Source organism: Grammomys surdaster, unplaced genomic scaffold, assembly GCF_004785775.1.
Source record: "Grammomys surdaster isolate TR1022 unplaced genomic scaffold, NIH_TR_1.0 126313, whole genome shotgun sequence".
NCBI lineage: Eukaryota > Metazoa > Chordata > Mammalia > Rodentia > Muridae > Grammomys > Grammomys surdaster.
The window spans coordinates 402,342-409,444 of record NW_021621113.1 but is presented as its reverse complement, the minus strand read 5'-3'; positions in this window follow the sequence as shown (position 1 = coordinate 409,444).

Here is a 7,103-nt window from a genome sequence, read left to right as displayed (position 1 = left end):
AGGCAGAAGGAAAGCCGGCTGATGTTACAATACCACACACACAGTTTTCATGCACTGATCAGCTCACTGGAGGACCAATGGGGTTAGACATGACCCAAGGAGGAAGACAAGAGTGAGGAAGGCACTAACAACTTCTTAGATACTTCCTGGTACGTAGGAAGTACCAGGTTCAGTTAAAGTTAAACAGATTATCTTAGTATCTACCCTTAGAGCTACCTATGACTCTTCTCATTCTACAAGACCTGACTGAAGTTCAGATGGGTGAGGTAACTTGCCCAAAGTTACATGATTGACAGTGATGGAGAATGACCAGAAAACCCAGATCTCCAGACACCATGTCTATTTTACAGCACATGGCCCCTGGCAGAGGGCTAGAAACCCCACCAACACCAAAGAAAGGCTCCAGGGCTAAGGAAGTCCTGGGGCACCTTTCCAGTCATCTGGTACTGAACTTGAAGCCAGACTCCTGGGCGGCCATCCCTTCTTCCTGAAATCCACGCTCCCACGAACAAGAAAGGACTCCAGCCCCCAGCCCCATTGTGCGTTGGATGACAATGTGAAGCTGGCGTCCCCTTTCTTACCCACCACCTTCCTTCCCACCCTGTGTGGTGCTGCCAGTTAGCACAATAGTGTATTCTGTGTCCAAGGGCCTCTGCTGGAGGCCCCCAGGCTTCAGCAGCCCCAGTAGACAATGGTAGGGCCCGAAAGGCCTGATAGCCAGTGACAAATGTATGTGAATGACCAGCTCACAGGAAGTGGCCTTCAATAGTCCGATAGCTTCCTGTATCCTGACATTGTGAAGGCCCACTTCCTGCTCTGTCTCCGAAAATACAGTCAGGCAACCGGGGTGGGGGTGGGAGCAGGGGGAGAGGCAGAGCTCCCCATTACCCCTTCTGGGCTCCTACAGTATTCTGAGGACAACACCAGTCTCTCTTGCCTTGTGATTGGAGAGGGAATTCCTCCTGGCCTCTGACAGTCAGCTCCTCTGCCTTCGGCCAACCCCCGCCCAAGTCCAGTCAGAGCAAAACGACCTATTTTTAAAGATTCTCACAACCTCAGCCTTCCTCAGTTTCACCAGCCACACCCGGTCTTTCCAGGATCTCAGGCTTTCTACTGCTGGGAAAGGCTTCTCAGGACTCCTCGAGTACCTCCGTGGCCTTCTCAATACATTTCCTGGTCATAGCTGGTCACTCTGTTCTGAATGATAACCTTCTTGGGCTCACAAAGGATTCACAATGCAACCTTATCTTCCCAGAGTGGACAGCCCTGGATTCCTTCAGCTTCCTTTAGGTCGTAAAAAGCAAGACAAAAAACTGAGCGAGCATGGAGTATTCCTTTATCTCCTTGCTCCGGATGGGCTAGGAAAAGGCTTTCCCAGGGTTGTTGATCCCCACTGCACCTGGCCTCCCAGCGGAGGCTAGGTAAAAGGCAAAAGACCGAGAACCCACTAACAGGACAGCAGCAGGAGAGAGGTGGATGGTGTGTGAAGCTGGGCACTCACTATGCAGAGAGCTTTGCCTCTCAATTGGTTGGTGAAGTATGGAGACATGGTGGTTCATGCCTTTAACCCCAGAACACAAAAGGCTGAGGCTGGAGGATTGCCAAGAGTTGGAAGTAGAACTCATGCCTCACAGCTCTACCTGGTACAGGGATGCAGGTTTAGATGAAGAAGATGGGGAGGCTATGGCTCTCCTCTCTTATCAAACCCTTCTTATCAGATCTTAGGACCACCACCCACATTCGAGACATAAAGAAGGACCGATGACTATTCCTATTGACCTACAGAGAGCCTATCTGTTTTCCACTTTCAACAATGCAGGCTCTGACTCAGCCATAAGCCACTGTAGCTACAGGGCTTGGGAGGATTGGTATGGAAAAGGGGACAGGTCAAAAAGTGCCAATATGTTTAGTCCTTCTAGGCCCCTGGAACCCGAGAACCCCTAGAGTCTGTTCAGGAATAGGCGGACAAAGAGGTTTCTAGAGACAAGAAAGAGGCAGAGGGGAACAGCTGGCTTCAACTTCTCACCCTCTACCGCCTACTGTCTAAAGGGAAGAGAGACAAAGGGCACAGTAAAGTTGGAAGGGACAGATAGCTTTGCCACAGGACATCTTGTGCTATTTGGGAATTAGTCGGCCTCTTAGTCTCGGTTTCCTTGTCAAGGCCAGGCAAGGCTCTCCAGATGACCAAAAGAGATTTAAAGTGTCCAGCCCAGACACTTGAAGGGCTTAGCCTGAAGAAGCCCGGTGAATGGGTTTTCCTTTTCTTCTTTTCTGGGATTCTTCTGCCTCAACTTCCCCAGAAGGACAGAAAGTAGTAGGTAGTCAGGGGAAGAGAATACCCTTTAAAAAAAAAAGCCCCTGAAATGACTTTGACATCACCTAGTAGGGCTGTGTGAAAAACAGTGGAGACCACAGGGAAGAGAGGCAAGGAGCGCTGACTCCCAGCATGCATCTGCTGACTCCCAGCATGCATCTGCATCGCTTCCCCACAGGGCCTCAGCTTTTCCTGGAAAACACTGTGAGCTGAACATCTTTACTAGAATGTGAGCCTGAACCAACCCAGACAGATAAAAATTCTGGAAAAAATAATATACGTGATGTTTGGATTCCGCGAGCCGTCTCCACAGCTCGTATCCTACCTAGTAGAGTGTACAGAGGGTTGCAGGGCTCAGCTACACCTAAGGTCAAAATCATCTCATCTCTGACTGGGAAAGCTGGTGGTCCCAGTCTGAAAGCAAGCAGAAAGGCATCTATGTTCTGATAAAGCTAGGGGAAGGGTGAGACGGTGCCTGAGGCCTGTTGACTGACTGTTCCTTCACCCCAGAGAACACAGCGATAATGAACTCCCAGAGCCTTCCGGCCCACCCTAAGGTCTCTTTTAGGGTAGGAGGAACCACCAGAGTCAGCAGACCTGCTCACAGAAGGCCAGCACATTCACAGGCAAAGCTGTGTCCTGTGCAGAGCAGTCCTCACTGTCATCTGTCCTTAAGCCATGGGCTCAGGGAATCCCTCCAAAGATGCTCTGTTGAAGTTCTCGACTCCAGTGCCTTTGATGGTGATTAGACCACAGCGTGCCTGGTAGGATGGACCCTAACAGAACCTGGCTGATGCTTTTGGTTGTTTTTATTATTTTGAAGAATGGGAGATTGAACCTAAAGTCTGGTGCTTGCTAGACAAGAGTCACAGTTCTCTTGTCCATCTGTCTGCTTGTTTGTTTGTTTTGAGGCAGGATCTCACTTTGTAGCCTGAGCTGGTCTGGAACTCACAGTGTAGATCAGGTTGATCTTGAACACCCAGCTCAACTTTTTTTTTTTTTCATTTTTACTGTGTCGCACGTCAGGTCTTCTTCCACTGTGTTGAAAGATTTTTGTTAAAGGATATTAAAGCTGGATGCGGGGGTCCAGAAGTCACCCCACAAACCACACAGACACTGATCTCAGTTAAACAGGGATGGTTTATTGAACACACACTCCGAGAATGATCAACCAGGGCAACAGCTCAAGCTGAAGAGCTGAAGGTGGTGTGCTGGACCTTTCTCAAGGCCAGCTTGTAAAGACTAAAACTGTAAAAACAACAATTAGCTCATATGCAGGTACTGGACGTGCTGCCTGGTGGTCAGCCCTGACTCAAGCCATCTTAGACATAATAGTTCATATTGACCTTCAATTTTATAGGTCCTACGTGAAGCTTATGGTTGTGGAATTTCTCAAGATTAACAAACCTCATAACATACAGAACACAACAGCCTATGTGGGCAGGATGGCCCCTGCTCTGAGTCGTTATTTTTCCATGTCAACGACTGGCAGGCATATTACAGGAACAATATGAAATAGCTGGAGGGCATGGGACAAAATGGCTGCAGCTATGCTAGGGAGGCAGGCATCAACCCTGGACACTGAGCAGATTACTGGAGCATATTAGAAACATCAACTCCATGGACAGAGCAAGAGCATGGTAGGGATATGAGGAGAGATTAGGCCCTAGCACCAGAGCCCAATAGCACGGCAGGGACTCTGAAGAGAGGAATCAGAGTCCACATGGCAGAGGTGGGGGCCCTTTCTGAGGATGCGGAAGGTTTCAGAGTAAGAGCCTGCAGCCAGGCTCTCAGGCAAAGAGGCAGGGAATGGGGCGGGAGGCAGGATGTGTATGACCAGTATTCCTTTTGATGTAAACTCGCTTCCCAGGTAAGTGATCCTGGCACCAAGAAGTCTGTTGGACTCACAGACAAGTCTCAGTAGGGTGCTGGTCAGTTTGTGTGAAAGGGGGAGAGACAGATGCCAAGTGCTGGAGCTTGAACAGCAGCTGACAGTATGTCTACACCCAAGAGTCCTAAGGAGTCTACACCCATGAGTCCAAAGGATTGAACCCAAGTTTCAAGCCCAACTCAGGCATTTTTGCCTAATGACCATCTCACCAGTCCCCTCTCCATTTAACTTTCTTTTTAAAAAAGGATTTTTATTTTTTAATTGTGTGTATATGAGTGTGTGTGTGTGTGTGTGTGTGTGTGTGTGTCCCTGGGCCTTTAGGTCCCAGCGCACTCTTGAACTAACCACTGGGCTATCTCTCCAAGCTTTTTTTTGAAACAAGGTCTCAGTTGCCCAAGTAGGCCTTGAACTTAAGATCTGCTTGACTCAGCCTTCCTAGCAAGGGGATTACAGGCTTTTGCTAGTAGGTTCTTCCATTTGTTTTGTTTGTTGCTGTTTGTTTTTAACCAGGGTCTCTGGTTGCCCAGGAATTCACTATGTACCAGAATGCCCAAGCCCACCTCCTGGGATTAAAGACCAGACTGTGATGTGACATCGTTATAAAATGAAATTTGATCCAGGCCCAGTGGTTTATACCTATAACTCCAGCATCTAGGAGACCTCAAACTAGGCTGTGTGGCCAGATCTTGACTCAAAAACAAAGCAAGGGGCTTACGAGACTGTTCCTTCATTAAGGGTGCTTATTGCTCTTTCAGGGGACCCAGGCTGGGTCCACAGCACCCACATGGCACCCTCTCCTGTATGCTCCTTCACACACGGTGCACATAAACCATACAGGCTCTCGCTCTCTCTCTCTCTCTCTTTCTCTCTCTCTCTCTCTTTCACACACACACACACACACACACACACACACAAATAGAAAATACATCAATAAGTCTTTAAAACAAAAAGCTCTGGGAGGGGGCAATGCTGCCAGGCTCTTGATCCTTGATCTTGGGGTCCCAGGCCCCCAAACTGAGAAAACAACCTTCTGCTAGTTAAGCCATTTCGTGACTATTTCGATATGAAAGCCCACTAAGCAAGCTAGGAACCTCTCCTGGTTTGTCCAGGGACCAAGAAAGAGAGATTGGAGCTTCCTCTGCACGTACTCCCAGTTTAGAGCTTCACAAACTGGACAAATGTCCCTTTCAGTTCATCCATCAGGCTTTAGGTAGAAACTCAGAGTTCTTACCACTCCGCAGCCCCCTGACTCAGCTGTAGGCCTTTGTTTCCCTCTATACTAGGCACTTCCCTTTAGAACCCACAGGCAGACCAGGGTCTTGACGTGTGGCTAAATGGTGCTAAATTCATAACTGCATGCTTATGAGTATGTGATCCGAAAAAGGCCTTGCTGTGTTTAGTCCTCAAATCATTCTACTGTAAGGTCAAGTAGGTATTTGGCCCTCATTTGACACAGATTTAGTTACTTGGAAGTTGCTGTCGGAAGCGCACACAGCTCTAAGTGGCAGCCTCAGGCTTTGAGTGGAAGCCTTCTAACTTTGGAACTGGTTTGTTGTTGCTTTTTTCTTTTTCTGGAAAACTTAAGAGAAGTCTGGGATTTGAGCCCACCAAGGCCCTAGTATATGTCACATGAGGTAAGAGGCAGCCAGGACAGGGCTTTAGGGACAAGAGCAAGCTGAACTGTCAGTCCCCTGTCATCTGACAAAATGATAAACATACATGGTTCCCATCTGTGGGAGAGACCGTGACTTCCCACCCTCCCTGCACGGGGGAAACAGCTTGAAGAGCATCAAAGGGCCAGAGCTACCCCAAGAGTTGATCTTTTGTCTGCAGACTGGAAAACAAAAGTCAAAGAGGCAGGAAGAACAGGCTGCAGCCTGCAGCAGAGCAGAGGGGGGGGATGCCAGCCCAGGGGCTGTGGCAGCACCTGACAGCCAGCAGGCCCTCAGGGTGTTCCTTTGTCACATCAGCTACTCTGCAGGCCAGAGCTGACCTCGGTTGGTGTCAGGACAAGAAGCAAGCTGGGAAGGGGACGGGGTGAGGCTCAGGATAGGCTCTGCCAAGATTCCCATGTTATCTTGGGCGAGCCATTTCCCGTGCAGGCCTCTACTCTTCTGTTAGCTTGAGGAGAACCAGTCAGTGCCCGTTGTTGTCTCTTCTCTTTGAATTCCTCAAGGACCAGGAGATGTGGAAAGAGGGTTCTGGAGAAGCATAAAAATCATTACACCAGCTCAGCTTGTTGAGTTGTGTTTTTGTTGTGGCTGCTGTTTGATTTCTTTTTGGGCTCATGGATCAAAACTAGGACTTCATGAGTGTGACCTGCAGACTCTACCACTGAGCCACTTGCCTGGTGAAAAAGAAAATTCCACAGCCTGACCCCATATCTGCTGACTTGGAACCCCTGAGGGAAGGGCAGAAATCTCTTTTTTCTCCTGTGTTAAGTATCTAATCTGGGGCCTCATACATCCCAGGCATGTGCTCTGCCCCTATGCTACAACCCTACTGGGTTGTATGTAATGTCAGGCTTTGTTTAGTTTTTGCTTGCTTGCTTGCTTTTGCTTTCTTTCCCTCCTTCTCTCTCTCTCTCTTTCTTTCTTCCTTCCTTCCTTCCTTCCTTCCTTCCTTCCTTCCTTCCTTCCTTTCTTTCTTTCTTCCTTTCTTACTTAAGATGGAATCTCTCTGGACAGTGGTGACACACATCTGTGACAATCCCAGCACACAGAAGGCAGAGGCAGAACCAGGCAGATCTCTTAGTTCTAAGCCAACTTGGTCTACAAAGTAAGTAAGTTTCAGGACAACCGGGGCTATACAGAGAAACCCTGTCTTGAAAAAACAAAAGGAGGAGGAGGAAGAAGAGGAGGAGGAAATGGAAGAGGAGGAGGAAATGGAAGAGGAGGA